Consider the following 15,909-nt stretch of genomic DNA (forward strand, 5'->3'; position numbering starts at 1 on the left):
GGGGGAAGGGACCCCTGGGCCAGATCTGGGGCTGCTGGGAGAGCCCCCTCTCCATGCCATAGCTCACCTGACCCAGGCCAAGGGTCTGGTTTGGGCCAGGCTGCCAGACCCGTCTGAAGAGGGGTTTCCTTGCCCACCAAAGTCCCCGAGGTCTCCTCAAGCGGGGGCCTACCTAGGGCCGGCCGGCGTTGCCCTGCAGGTCTCTCCCACGGCCATGGTCACAGACATGCTGTCTCCCATCGCCGTCACGTCCACCTTATGTCAGGGCAAACCCGGCCTTTCTCACTGGTGGCCTGGGGCCTTCGGCCTTTGCTCCCAGAAAGGCCTGCAGAGGCCTGTCTCCCGGAGAGGACAGGCCTAGTGTCTTTTTTTTCCTTCAATCTGTTTATATGGTGTATTACATTGATTGATTTTCTTATGTTGAACCATCCTTGCATACCTTGAATCAATCCCATTTGGTCGTGGTGTATAATTTGTTTAATGTGTTGTTGAATACGATTAGGAAGTATTTTGTTAAGTGTTTTGCATCTAGGTTCATTCGAGAAATTGTTCTGTAATTTTCCTTTCTTGTTTTGTCTTTGTTTGGCTTTGGTAGTAGGGTAATGTTGGCGTTAAAGAAGGAGTTAGGCAATCTTCTTTCTGATTCAATTTTTTGGAAGTGTTTCGGCAGGATTGGTGTTAGTTCTTTCTGGAATGTTTTGTAGAATTCACGTGTAAAGCTGTCTGGGCCTGGGCTCTTCTTCGTTGGGAGATTTTTAATGACTGATTCTGTCTCTTTACTTGTGAGTGGTTTGTTGAGATCACCGATTTCTTCTTTCATCAATATAGCCTCCTTATGTGTTTCTAGGAATTTGTCCATTTCTTCTGAATTGTCATTTTTTTGGAATGTAGTTTTTCAAAGTATCTTCTTATGATAGTCTTTATTTCTGTGGGGTCGGTGGTGATATCTCCTTTCTCATTTCTTATTTTGTGTATTTGCATCTTCTTTCATTTTTTCTTTGCTGGTCTCACTAAAGGTTTGTCAATTTTATTGGTCTTCTCAAAAAACCAGCTCTTGGTCTTGTTTATCTTTTCAAGTGCTTTCTTATTTTCTATTTCATTTAGGTCTACTGTTATCTTTGTTATTTCCTTCCTTCTTCTTCTTGTGGGATTACTTTGCTGTTTTTTTTTTCTAATTCCTCCAAATGTGCAGTTAGTTCTTCAATTTTTGCTCTTTCTTCTTTTTCAATGCATGAATTTATGGCTATAAATTTCCCTCTCAGTACTGATTTTGCTGCATCACATAAATTTTGGTATGTTGTGTTATTATCATTTGTTTCAAAGTAGTCATTGATTTCTTTTGAGATTTCCTCTTTGACCCCCTGGTTTTCTAAGAGTGTGCCATTTAATTTCCATATCTTTTTGTGAAATCTGGGCCTCTGGCCCTTGCAGATTTCCAACTTCACTCCACTGTGGTCAGAGATATTATTTTGTATGATTTTGATCTTTCTGAATTCATTAAGCCTTTCTCTGTGGCCTAGCATATGGTCTATGTTGGAGAATGATAAATGTGCACTTGAGAAAAATGTATATCCTGCTGTGTTTGGGTGTAATGATCTGTATATGTCTATTAGATCCAGCTCCTCTAATATACTATTCAAATACTTCATTTCTTTAGTGATTCTCTTTTGAGATGTTCTGTCCAGAGTTGGTAGTGGTGTATTAAAATCCCCCACTATAATTGTAGATGCATCTGTTCTTTCACTTAGTTTTTCCAGCATTTGCCTCACATATTTAGAGGCACCCTTGTTAGGAGCAAAAATATTTATGATTGTTCGTTCTTCTTTACAGATTGTCCCTTTCACTAATATATAATGTCCTTCTTTGTCTCTCACAACTGTTTCACATTTAAAGCCTATTTTGTCTGATATTATATAGCTCCTCCTACCCTTTTTTGGTTATTGTTTGCTTGTAAGATTGTTTTCCAACCATTCACTTTCAGCCTCCACGAGTCTCTGGGTTTAAGATGTATCTCTTGTAGACTGCATATAAATGGGTCATATTTCCTTATCCAATGTCCCAGTCTGAATCTTTTGATAGGTGAGTTTAATCCGTTGACATTCAGTGTTATTACTTTCAAGAAATTATTTATGTTAGCCATATTTTGATTGGACTTGTGTTTGTCATATTTTATTTGTGTTTTTTCTTCTCTTGTTGTCTTTTTTGTTGCTCTTACACTCTCCTCCAACTCTTCCTGTCCTGTTTTTCCTTTCTTCCTGCAGAACTCCCTTTGGAATTTCTTGAAGGGGAGGTTTCTTGTTGGCATACTCTTTCACTTTCTGTTTATCTGTGAATATTTTGACCTCTCCCTCATTTTTGAATTCTAGTTTAGCTGGATAGAGTATTCTTGTTTGGAAATTTTTTTCTTTTAGTGTCCCAGCCAGTGGGACGATCAACAGGAGCTCCAGATTCTAGGAGGGAATGAATGGTATGGGACAAGAGAGACACAAGGAACGACAGCAAGACAGTATTCTGATCAAGCTGCAAAACTTTATTGAGGGGACTGAGCATATATACTCTAGGGAGGAGGGGGTTGGGTAAGGATAGGTGGCAGTCTGGGATTGGCTGCTGCTGTTGCTAGGGCGGGAGGCAGATTTGAGGTAAGAACTTTTGGCGGGAACTGGTTGTGTAAAGAAGGGGGGAGGGTGACCTAAGCTATTGTTGTATCAGCTTGGGCAGCCATGTTACCAGCATTGCTGAAAGGTAGATTCTATGCATGCTGCCTTAATCGCCCACAACATCTCCTCCCTTTGTTTTTCAAAAGGATGGAGGAAGAATGCTCATCGAGCACTCTTTTGGCATTAACCTGCTGGGGGAAGTAGAGGCCTCATTCCCCATGTTGTTTGTGACTCTGTTTTTCTGGGGAGGGGAATTTGGGGTAGGATTCGTGGAGAGTGAACCCTTATTTGCGCAGAGCAAACCCCTATGCTAATGAGGCATGCTTCTCAAGGAGCTCGAAAATGGCCTTTAATTGTTTTGACCCTCCTTTGCAGTGCTTTGCCTCGCACCCAGTGGTACCAATCAAAGCATAGTTTCGAGTTATATGCTGTTCCTCTAGGAGAGGGCTCTTCACCCGTGAAGGTGGGCAGCAGTTAGTTAGTTTAGAGATATACCTTGATCAGCGAGGTGAAGCCGGTGATAGTGCACTTGAATAGGCCTGCTAAGAGCGGAATCAATTTCGTCTTTTACTAGTTGTATAATTCTTTTTATGGCCCAAGGTGCAAAGGATATTACAAGGAGTATGGTTATTAAGGGACCTAATATGGGGAGAATGTAAGGAAGGATTCCGTTGAATCCCAGGAGGCACCTCCTTGGGCTTCTCGCTCACATTTGCGGTTAGCAATTCCTTCCCTAAGTTTGGACATGGAATCTTTGACTAAGCCAGAATGGTCAGTAAAAGCAACATTCCTCACCTAGTGTGGCACAAAGTCCTCCTTGCTTAAGGAGAAGTAGATCTAGGCCTCTCCTTTTTGGAGAACAACTTCTGATACGGATGTAAGGGATTTTTCGAGATGGGTGATGGAGTTTTCAATGCGTGCTAAATCTTCATCTATAGCAGCTCTCAGGTGGGACAAACCTTGCTTTTGGAGAACGACAGTGGCGGTTCCAGTACCTAGGCCAGCAATACCTAAAAGAGAGGCAATAGTGACAGCCATAACAAGTTCTCTTTTGTTCCTTGATATGGTTGGAGGTTGTGCATCCCAGTATTGATAAAGGTCTTCTCCTCTACGGAAGATGACGCAGGGCAGCACAGCTATTAAGAGGCACACTTCTTTAGTCTTGTTGAGGGCTTTTGCTGATACACAAGGAGTAAACCCTGTGGAAGAGCATAGCCATTTTACCCTTGTTGGGGGAATGTAGAATTTACCTGTTGGTGGAGAGGATGACTGTGCACAGACCTTATTAAAGGAGGAGGGGATAGTACCAATGCAATGTCCGGAGTAAATAACAGATTGCATGGTGAGGCCGATTTTTGTTGTATTCCAAGAGCATTGGGGAGGATTATCATCGTTTGAAGTATTAAATGAGGTATTAAGGGCGACAGCGTCATAAAAAGGGGGGTTGGCAGAAAAACATAACCAACAACTATGGGTAAAGTTAGGCTGGGCGGAGTTTAGGGAGAGAAAGGCAGCTTGGAGCACTGACCAGAATGGGTTATAAGTTGGTTTAGGGGGAAATGGACTTGGCCCAGTGGTTAGGGTGTCCGTCTACCACATGGGAGGTCCGCGGTTCAAACCCTGGGCCTCCTTGACCCGTGTGGAGCTGGCCCATGCACAGTCCTGATGCACGCAAGGAGTGCCCTGCCATGCAGTGGTGTCCCCCACGTAGGGGAGCCCCACGCGCAAGGAGTGCGCCCCATAAGGAGAGCCGCCCAGTGCGAAAGAAAGTGCAACCTGCCCAGGAATGGCGCCGCCCACACTTCCCATGCCTCTGATGACAACAGAAGCGGACAAAAGAAACAAGATACAGCAAATAGACAAAGAGAACAAACAACTGGGGGAAGGGGGGAATTAAATAAATAAATAAATCTTTAAAAAAAAAAAAGTTGGTTTAGGCTCCATGGAAGTTTTTGAGGGCAACAGTGTTAGGCTGGTAGCAAAGGAAGAATGGGTTGAAATGATTTGATTGGTGGGTTTGTGAGGAGGGGTAGTTGCGATTTGAGGGGATGGGGGTGAAGCTTGGTGAGGAGGGGGAGCGAGCACTATATTTGACCCAATGGCGATTGATGGTTGCCATACTGCTTCCTTTTTTATCATGATAAGACTCCCTGGGTTAGTCCCTGATACATAGAGCCTGATACCCCAGGTTTGACCAATTGTCCAAGCAAGGTTATTGGGGAGCTGTACAGTGATATTTAATCCTATGCAGGTCCCTGGGGTAGTGCGGCCGAGCCCATCAGTGGAAGAAGGTTTGCAGCGAGGGGGAGTTCGTGTTAGGGTAAGATATTGATCGGTGGTACTAGGTTTCCAATCAGTGGCTAATGTTTCACACCCCCAGTATGCACAATAGTATTGATTGGGGGCGTTGCAATAGGTTTTCCCAGGATTTGAGGCTGGACACATGTAGACCTGGCTGAGGTTAAGATTTTGGTGTACACCAGCACGGCCTCCTCTACGGGAACTACTGGAGCCGCTATTGGCATTGGGGAAAGTGCCAGGGAGAAACAGGGTAGTGACATTAAAGATAAAGGAAGGTGCCCCCGCGGTAATGGTGGAATTTACAATTTTTGAATCTTCCCATCGTATTAGGGACCAATTCCAAGGCTGGTGGGGTTTAGGTTATTGAGCACACTTTGCAGGAAAAAATGTAGGGCGACAGCCTTAAACGGCAGTGGGCTTAATAAGGCCATGTTACCAAGGGCTGTAGGTGTTTAAGTAAGGCAAGCTAGCAGGGTGAAGCACCCTACAATGCACAAATACGTTACGGCAAGAAGGGTTTTTTCTAGCAGGTTCCAATCTATTGGGGCAACGGTTGCTAATCCGGCTGCGAACAGCAATGCCAAAAAGCCAATTGGCAGGAGCCAATAGTTATTGTGGCAATAATTCATGTGGCTTTAGTGGTGGAGCAAACCTGTACGCTGAGCTTCTTTAAGTTGCAGGCTGTATGTGGATTCTCTGCGTGGAACTTGAAATCCAATGAGGTTTCTCCGTGCAGGTTACAGCAAGGTTGGCGGTTTTTTGTTGGCGACGTGCTGGAAGAGAAAAAAAAATTTCTTTTCTCAGGGAGGGATTTGTTCCCTGGAAGGGTTGTTGTTAAAGGGGAGAGGGTTTTTTTCCGATAGTGGAGGATTAACATGTCTTATTAATCTTTCAGGAAGCCAGAGAGGGCCTTCTTTTTCTTGGTCATATATGCAAGCAGAGCCTCACCCCCAGATGATAATGGGGTTGGGCCCATTCCATTTCGATGTTGAGGGGTTGCGCCACATAACGGTGGCTTGTCGCATTTGTGTTTTGGGATGCCAGTGCCTATCGGCTGCAGAGTGCCCTTCTTGATCCAGAGTTAGGAAGTTGAGGACAAAGAGAGCATGATGTAAAAGATCTCGGGGGCATTGTTTTGTGAGATCGAGAGTGCTATCAGCTAGACGGCACAAGGCATTTTTTAGGGTGCGATGTGCTCGTTCTACTATTCCTTGGCCCTGAGGGTTGTATGGTATTATGTACGATTTGTAATTTTTGACAGAAGGTTTGAACATTTTTTCCAGTGTATCCAGGTCCATTGTCTGTTTTAATGAGCTGAGGCTGGCCTAGAATAGTGAAACAATGTAGTAAATGAGAGATAACGTGTTTTGAAGCTTCTCCTGATTGTAGGCTAGCTAAAATAAATCCACTGTATGTGTCAACACAAACATGAATATATTTGAGTTGCCCAAAACTGGCAAAATGGGTGATATCCATTTGCCAGATTTCGTTTGGGATAAGTCCTCTTGGGTTGACTCCTAGGTGAGGGCCTGGCAATTGGGTTACACAATTTTTGCAGGTTTTAACTATTTCCCTTGCTTGTTCTCTAGTAATATTGAATTTTAGTTGGAGAGTGTTTGCATTTAGGTGATGTTGTGCATGGGCTTGGGAAGCTAAGGTAAAAGAGTTGCAAAGATTGGGACATATTAGCTGAGTGGCAGCGTCTGCTAATGCATTGCCTTCTGCAAGAGGGCCTGGTAGACTTTGGTGGGCACAGAGATGCCCTATGAAGAAGGGGTGCTGTCGTTTGAGAATTAGTTTTTGCAGCTGTGAGAATAAGGGGACTGCAGTGGAGGAGGGCTTGATAAATGGAGTGGTTTCTAATAGCGGTATAGACTGGGCTATATATGCACTATCAGTGTATAAATTAAAAGGTTGGTTTTGAAGGTGGGAAAAAACTTGCAGGACTGCGTAGAGCTCAAGAAGTTGGGCTGAAGTATAGGGAGAATGCACGGAAAAGGCTTGACCCTGAATGACGTAAGCTGCAGTCCCATTAGCTGATCCATCAGTAAAGACTAAGGTGGCCGAGTCTATGGGTTTTGTTTTAGTGACTTTAGGGAAGGTGAATTGATGGATTTTGGCGAACTGAATTAATGGATCACCAGGGTAGTAGTTATCAATATTGCCTGGAAATGAAAAGCATGCAATAGCCCATTCATTGTTGGTTTGGGAGAGCCAATGGATTTGATCCTGAGTGTATGGAACGATAAGGGAATCGGGGTCTTTTCCAAACAATTGGCTTGATCGGGCAATAGACTAGCTTGACTGGTTGGGGTATTTGGCCTACTTTCGTTGGGGTTTTTGTTAAGGGGGCTTTCAGGCATATTAATTATTACTGAGCTGCATGCTGAAGTGGGACGAGAGTGCTCCTTCAAAGCTTCCTTTCCCTTTTTGCAAAGTTCTTGAATGTCTGGAGCAGAAAAATGGACTTTTATGGTTTCAGAAATAAGACTCCAGTAAGAAAAGGCAGTAACTGGGACTTTTTCTGGCCCAAAAGTTTTGTAATAGTCTTGTAGGCAGTCTCCGACCCTTTTCCAACACTTATGATCTATGGTACCTTCTAGAGGGAGCCAAGGGCAGGTTTTTAACAAAAATTCAAAAAAGCATGTGAGATCCTGCGACGGTTTGCTCGGTCGGTAGAGGTGGGGTCTGGCTGTGGACGAGGGGTCGGTCCAGCTCTGGACGAGGGGTCGGTCCTGCTTGGGATGAGGGGTCGGTCCCACTTGGGACGAGGGGTCGGTCCGGCAGCAGACGATGGATCGGTCTCACAAGGGGTTGCGCGGTTCGGCTGATGGGGTCGCCCGGCGAAGCCGGCGACGAAGGGGTCGCCCGGAGAAGCAGGTGACGAAGGGGTCGCCTGGAGAAGCAGGCGACGAACTGGGGACAAGGGAGGCCAGGCCCTTGTCGGGGGCTCTCAGGACTGGAGGGCGCACGGCAGAAAAACTACCGCGGAGACAAGGTAAACACGCAAGTCCACTTTACTGAGGGAGAGGCAACAGTCCCATAGGGGCTGGGGAAGGCTGACTGGTCGAAGCCATGCCCCGTTCTGATTGGTTGCCGGTGAAAGGTCAGTGGGTGGTACCGGACGGGGGAGGGGTGGTGGTTAGGGATTGGCTGTTGCTGTTGCTGGGGGAAGGGGCAGGGTTTAGGGACCGGTGGCCACCGCCGCTGGGGTGGAGGGCAGACTTGAGTTTCCCGCCCACGCCTGGCTGTTGCCGCCGCCGGGGGGAGGGAAAAGGGCAGACTGGATTTTTCTGCCCACACCTGGCTGTTGCTGCTGTCGTGGGAGGGGAAAAGGGCAGACTGGATTTCTCCACCCACGCCTGGCTGTTGCTGCTGTCGGGGGAGGGGAAAAGGTCAGACTGGAATTTTCTGCCCTGCGCCTGCGCAGGGAGAGGGAAGAAGAAGGGTGCCGCCCCACAAGGCATTGGGTGGCGCCATCTGGGAGAAGGGGCGGCTGCGGAAGCATGGCTGCTGAGAAGGGGAGACCCGAGGGCACTCTGCGCCCATGCCGAGCTTCATTCAGGGGTGGCGGTGAGTCCGACCAGCCACCCTATTATGGGGGCAGCGGCTTGGCCTGCCGCGGCTGCTCCCCCGCCAGGCCAGCAAACCACACTTCAGCCCGAGGGGTGACCGCAAGATCCTTTTTCTTAACTCTAGTTCCTCATGCCTTGAGTGCCTCTTTCAATTGTTTCATATATAAACTATATATGGGAAGTTCCTTGTCCCATGGTGGGGGAGGGGGAGCCTACCTTTTCACTTTTTTCTTTTTTTTCTTTCTTTCTTCTTTTTGCTGACACTGGGTGATTTCTCAATGGATCTGTCTCACGAGCGAGTCCCCCGTGGCGATCTCGGGTGACGGATCTGTCTCATGAGCGAGTTCCCTCATGGCGATCCCGGGTGCGGTGAGTGAGAGCGCTCTCTTCTTTAGTGCAGTGTTCTATCCCTCAGAGGTTTTGGGCCCCACGTTGGGCGCCAGTTTGTCCCGGCCAGTGGGACGATCAATGGGATCTCCGGATCCTAGGAGGATAAGAATGGTATGGGACAAGAGAGACACAAGGAATGACAGCAAGACAGTATTGTGATCAAGCTGCAAAACTTTATTGAGGGGACTGAGCATATATACTCTAGGGAGAAGGGGGGGTGGGTAAGGATAGGTGGCAGTCTGGGATTGGCCGCTGCTGTTGCTAGGGCAAGAGGCAGATTTGAGGTAAGAACTTTTGGCGGGAACTGGTTGTGTAAAGAAGGGGGGAGGGTGACCTAAGCTATTGTTGTATCAGTTCGGGCGGCCATGTTACCAGCATTGCTGAAAGGTAGATTCTATGCATGCTGCCTTAATCGCCCACAACATTTTAGTACCTTGACTATATCATACCACTGCCTTCTTGCCTCCATGGTTTCAGGTGAGAAATCAGCACTTAATCTTATGGAGCTTCCCTTGTATGTGATGGTTTTCTTTTCTCTTGCTGCTTTTAGAATTTTCTCTTTGTTTTGGGCATTGGATAATTTGACAAGTATATGTCTTGGGGTGGGCCTGTTGGGGTTTATGATGTTTGGGGTGCACTGTGCTTCTTGGATATGTACATCCATCTCTTTCAGTAGATTTGGGAAGTTTTCAGCCATTATTTCCTGCAACACTCCTTCTGACCCCTTTCCTTTCTCTTCTCCTTCTGGGATGCCTATAATACGTATGTTTGTGTGTTTTTCAATGTCATTCAGGTCCCTAAATCCTAGCTGGATTTTTTCTATCTTTTTATCGACCCCTTCTACTATCTGTTTGATTTCTGATGTACTGTCTTCCACATCACTAATTCTCTGCTCTGCCTCTTCTAATATGCTGTTATTTGCTGCAAGTGTATTTTTGATTTCTTGAACTGTGGTGTTCATTCCCATCATATCTGTTATCTTTTTGCATATGTCTGCAATTTCCCCTCCAAGTGTTGTCTTCATATTGTTAACCTCTTCATTAAATTTGTCTGTGATATGTGTTCTGAGATCTTTAATTACTTGTGTGAAGTTCTGCTCCCCTTCCTGGTTTTTAGTTTGTTCATTGGATTCAGCCATGTTTTCCTGATTACTGGTTTGGTTTGTAGATTTTTGTTGCTGTCTGGTCATCATTTTATCTTCACGGGTTTAATCACTTCCTTAACTTCTTTGTCTAGTCCTGGGGATTAATTAGGTCTTGTTTTTGCATAAGTGTATATCTTCTCTTTGTCACTTTGTTCTTCTTATTCTAATTTCTTATTGCTGGCTGAGTTCACTTTAGGAAACTATTAGGGCCAGGAAAAGGCAATTGTGTAAGCAAGGAAATTGTGTAAAGTAGTATTGGTAATAAATGTTAACAGAGCAACAATATGATATCTGGGAGGATGGATATTAGATTCATGTAAGTTGTGTAGAGTTATAGCAGTAGGTAAAGTATCTATAATGAGGTAGTCGACTGAACATGGGAGGAATATGGTATGAATTAAAAACCTAGTGTTTTCATGAGAGAGGGAAAGAGAAAAGAAAGGCAGTAGTTTCAAGAGTGGATAAAAGAGAGAAAACAAAACAAAGGTACTAGAAATTAAGAGTTAGACAATTTGGGGATCAAAGAAAGGAAGGTGGAATATAGGAGAGACAGTAGATGATGGATAATATCAAGATGCAGGGGAAAGGGGATAGTGTAGTTAACCAAAATCAATTCACACAGAAATGAGGCAACAGAGGATGAGGAAACCCAGCAAAAGTGAGGTGTTTCCTGCAGCACCTATTTTACACTTAAGATAAAATAAAATAAGAAGAAAATGAGGGACAAGAGAGAAAAAAAAAGAGAAGAAAGAAAGAAAAAGGGGGTGGGTAAAGGGAGGGGAACAAGTAAGGAAAAGAAAAAAAGATATAGAACAACCACAACAGCAACAACAAAAACTCCCCTAAATAACTAAAAAAAAAAAAGACTTTGGGGGATACGATGGGAGAAAATACTAGGAGATAATGCAATGTTAGCAATCAGGACAATAAAAAATAAAATAAAAATAAACAAAACAAAACAAAACAAAAACAAAAAAGAAAAACGCAAATGTTGAGGGCTAGGACATTCAAGGACCTCTGATGGACCTCAGGGCGTGATGGATTCAGGGATGGAAAATCTGTGATATTGCAGACTCAAGAGGTGTGAGTCTCTGGGGTCTGGGCCACCAGGGTTTAGGGGATTCAGACCTGGCAACCTCAAATCTGGTTAACAGGGAGCCTGGGAGCACCGCAGTGCAACACAGGCTTCAGGGATCCCAGCAGCTGGGATAGGACCAGCCAGCCCTATGGGGGAGGTCACATCCACAAACTCTGACCTATGTGTCAGAACCCCGCAATTCACCCTCTCACTTGGGTCTCTTCTGTGGCTGTATCACCAATTCAACTTCAGGACACCTCCCACCCTGTAAGCCCTCGAAATGGCCACCTGGGGGCGCCTCTACACTACAGCCAATTTAATGATGCTGCAGATCAGTAGCCAGGCCCAGGGGGCGGGGCTCCAGCCAGAAACACTGATATCAGAGTCCAAAACCGAAATTCCCACACTTCACAAAATATTCCCCTAATCGGCTTCCAGACGTCTCCCACCCTGCCAGTCCCTGAAACAGCCTCCTGGTGATGTCTCTTTATTGTGAGCAATTTAAGCCACTTCAGACTGGCCTTGGGGGCGGGGCTCTAGCCAGAAGTGCTATTATTTGTGTCTGCAATCAAAAATCCCTGCCTCACAATAAAACTCCTGTCTGTCTCCCCAAATCAGTCTTCGAAGGCCTCCTGCCCTGTTAGCTCCCAATAGCGCACTCAGGGCTTATGAATTCCCCAGTACCACAGAGCCTCCAGGAATCACCACTGCAGCACCAGTGCCACAGCTCCACCCACCCCAGGAGGGAGTGTCCTGCATGCAGTCCCCACCTCCATGTAATAGAGCCTCAATTTTATCTTATATATGAATTTTCTCTGTTACCTCCCCACCAAATCAATGTCCAGACATCTCCTGCCCTGCAAAATCCTGAAACAGCCTGGTCCCGAAGAATTTCCAATGCTGCCCAGCTGCTTCTTTGCAGGAGAGATTGTCAGGTGCACTCACTCAGCCACCATCTTGCCCCACTCCCCATTTACATATTGATGCTCCACAAGGTTCAATCTTCTCACTTTCCTTCTCATTCGCCGTAGTCTATTCAATGACCACATCCAAACCTACTGTTTCAAGGAGGAGGCCAAGGACTCTTAACTTTTCATATCTAGCCCAGTTCTCTCTCCTGAGTCCCACATGTGAATTTCTCACTTGTCTTTCATAAATCTCTCAAACTAAGGCTGTTACTCCACAGGTCTAAACCATTTTCTTTTTCAGTATGAATGTCACCACCTCCTGCCCAATTCTCTAAGCCAGAAACCAGATGATTTCCTTTATATTTCCCACTCTATCATTCTGAAATAATATTAGTCTGAAGATGTGTCAATACTATTTCCTAAATATATCTTCTCGATTCCACACCACCTCCTCATTTCTCACTGTAGACTTAGTCCATTATTTCATCACTGATAGCCTGGATTATTGTCACAAGCCTCCAAATATTTTCTCTGCTTCTGGTCCATCCTCCTTCAAATTTATCTTCTACACTGCAGCTAGGACAGGTATAAAATTCAAAATATTTCTTATCTAAAACTATTCAATTATTTATATAGTTTGCATAATAAAATTCAAATCCAGCATTTTAGAACAGAAATCTCCAAACTAGACATTATCCACCTCTACAACTCATCTGTGAATCCCCCAACAGAATTATCTTACACTAAAGGTCAGCATATTCTAAACAGTGGTCCAAGGAACACTTCTTTCAGATATTAATAAAATTCTGGTCTAATAAGTTTGTGAACATGGGGAAATGAACTTAAACACAGTGATGGGCAGAGAGTGTAAACTATAATGTAAACTGTAATATACTTTAGCAGCAATGTTCCAAAATGTGCTCATCAATTGTAATAAATGTACCACACTAATGGAGGATGTTGTTAATGTGGGAAAATGTGGAAAGGGTTCGGAGTGGGACATATCAGAATACCCTCTATATTTTTTGTAACATTTATGTGGTCTAAGTATCTTTTTTTAAAATTTAAAAGTATATTTAAAAAAATAAACACAGTAATGGGCATTGAGGATATCCAAATAAGGAACAGAGAAGATAAAGTTTGAGTGCTGAACTCCTGTTTTTCACTGAATAGCTACTAACATCTGAAGGTATTCAGTTTGGGAAATGTTACCAAAAGCATTTGGGAAAACCTAAAGTTCTGACAATATGCTCTACTCTCCTATTTCTTCACCTCTGCCTGGTGAGCCATCCATTCATTCAGTCATTCATTTGTTCATACACTCCAAAACAATCATTGGATATCAACTAGTATATGCTTTACATTCAGGGGGAGAACATGCTCTTGGTGACCCAAACTTTGTAAACGTATGATTAAAACAGTCAGGATAAGTGCTCTGAATTTTGGAGCATAGTGTAAGGATCTGAGTTTGGCAGATCAATCGAAAACAAGCTTCCCCCTCCCCCCCTTGACAGGGATATCCCTCAGATAGGAGTCAAATTTTTTTTTTACTTTAGGTATTAAATGGAATCTTAGGTGTTAAATGAGCATATATTTACAGATGTCATATCTTTCCTTTAGGTTGATCCTTTTATTGTTATGAAATCTCCCTCTCTGTTTGTAGCGGTATAGGTAAAGTATATGTACATGTCATGAAAGTTAAGTTGGTACCAAATGAAACATGATTTTATATATTAAGGATGTTGCATTTTAACCCCATGGAAAACACAGGAAAAGGAAATGACAATATATCCATATAGGAAAAGGAATGCAATCAATGTGGTACAATTCAAAACATCCAATACATATAATAGTAGGAAAAAAGGGTTGTGTTTAAAATGAATTCTTACCTTAGGGCAAACTTTCTGGATAGAGTTAAGAAATTAATAATAATAATAATTTGAAAGAGTAAACTAGGCTGATGGGACAGTAGTGATCGTGAGATTATTCTAGATAGATATTTTTCATTATGTTCATGTATCTAATCAAGAAAACTAATATATTTTAAATAAAATGCAGATTTCTGGTTCTCCACACCAAATCACAGATAAAAATATCTGAGTATAAGGTATAGAAAATAGTATTTTAAATATGTTTCCTACAAGATTTTCATGTACAATAAAGATCGAACCTTTCTGTTGGGAGACTGTAATGAATTCAATAATTGAAAGGTTCAGAATCCTTGATGTAAGTCATATATATTGGCTTCTTCATTCTCCACTGACCACTAAAATATTATATGCCTGGAGCACAGTTTAACCTCCTGCCACAATGTCTTTAAATTATAGTTTTGTTTTTTATTTACCAAGAAAGGGTTCTTATTTGCTAAAAAAAAAAATTATCTTTTTTATTATTGTTCTTTTTTATTAATTGTCTCTAATAACAGTTATATGTTATTTAATTATCCCTGTAAAAGCTATCACTTTCAGCATTCTTGCATCAGGAAAACTTTTTCTTAAGAATGGTATGTTTCCTTCTCTGTGAAAAACAAATATGTAATTGCTTTTTAGCCTGAGAAATATTTAACAAAAATGATAAAAGCATGGCTGCCCTGATGGAAGGGGCTGAGGGTCAGAACTGTGTACTCTCAGTTTCCTCCATGACTCCTGCATTAATTTTCTCACTGCTGTAATGGATTCCATATAATGGGTTGGCTTACCAACAGGGATTTACAGACTCAAGGTTTCAGAGGCCAGAAGGCTTCCTTCCTCCCAGAGTCAGTACTTAGAACTCACCAGCCATGTTGGTGCTCCTTGGCTTTTCTGTCATGTGCTGATGCATATGGCTGCATCTTCTCCTTTCTCTTCTGGGTTCTGTTGACTTCCAGCTTCAGGCTGCTCCCAAGAGCTTCCTTTCCACATCCATTTGCTTTGCTTATAAGGACTTCAGCGACACTGGATTTAAGGCCCATATATTCAAAGGTCCTATTTACAAAAGTGTTCCCACCCACAGACCAGGGGTTGGAACCTGAACATACCTTTTGTGGGGGACATTATGCAATCCCCAACACCAAAGATTCCCTCTGACAACTCACCTTTCCAATGGGACCCAGAAAGCAATCAAAAAATCATTAAGTGAAAAATCACTTTGGAAATCAGTATTTCAAATGTCCACAATTCTCACTTTGCCCTGAACACTAATTCAGTCAAATTTGATGCAATTTGTATTAACTCTCTTTGTGAGAATGTTTACTTTTGCCTTCTTTATGGCTTTAACTTCTTTAGTGCTTTAGTTTCAAGAGAATTTTATAATTATTTCTATAAATATGTGTTTGTGCATATACTAAAAAACCGTTATGGAAAGATGGGGTACAAATAGTCTGAATACATATTCATTATTATTATCTTTATTGAAATCTTGTGAACTCAAATGGCTTCTATTACTTTACAATGATTCTTCTGGGAAGATGGCAGATTAGCAAGACAGAGGACTCTCTTCTCTTCCAGAAAAATAGCTAGAGGACAGGCAGAAATGGCCTGGAAAGAAACTTCTAGGGGTCAGGACCCCAGCGGAAGCCTGGACACCACCCAGGAGATAGAGGGGCAATGGAAAAGAACCATGGTGGCAAAACTATGAGTACATGCTGCAGTTTCCAGTATCCACCCCCACCATATAGACACTTTGAATTCTCAGGCCTCAGGGCCACTGGCTACAAAGGGGGACCCACCTCCCAGAAGTGAGGAGAGAGCAACAAAGCCTAAGGCTGGCTGCTTTTGACCCACAACTTTGGTCTGCTGTGCCCTTGAGCTCCTGCAGCCTGGGTGGGGCCCTGCTATTGTTTGCCTGGGAGCCAGCAGGGGACTAATTGCCCTCTCTA

The sequence above is a fragment of the Dasypus novemcinctus genome, chromosome 10 (assembly GCF_030445035.2).
Source record: "Dasypus novemcinctus isolate mDasNov1 chromosome 10, mDasNov1.1.hap2, whole genome shotgun sequence".
NCBI lineage: Eukaryota > Metazoa > Chordata > Mammalia > Cingulata > Dasypodidae > Dasypus > Dasypus novemcinctus.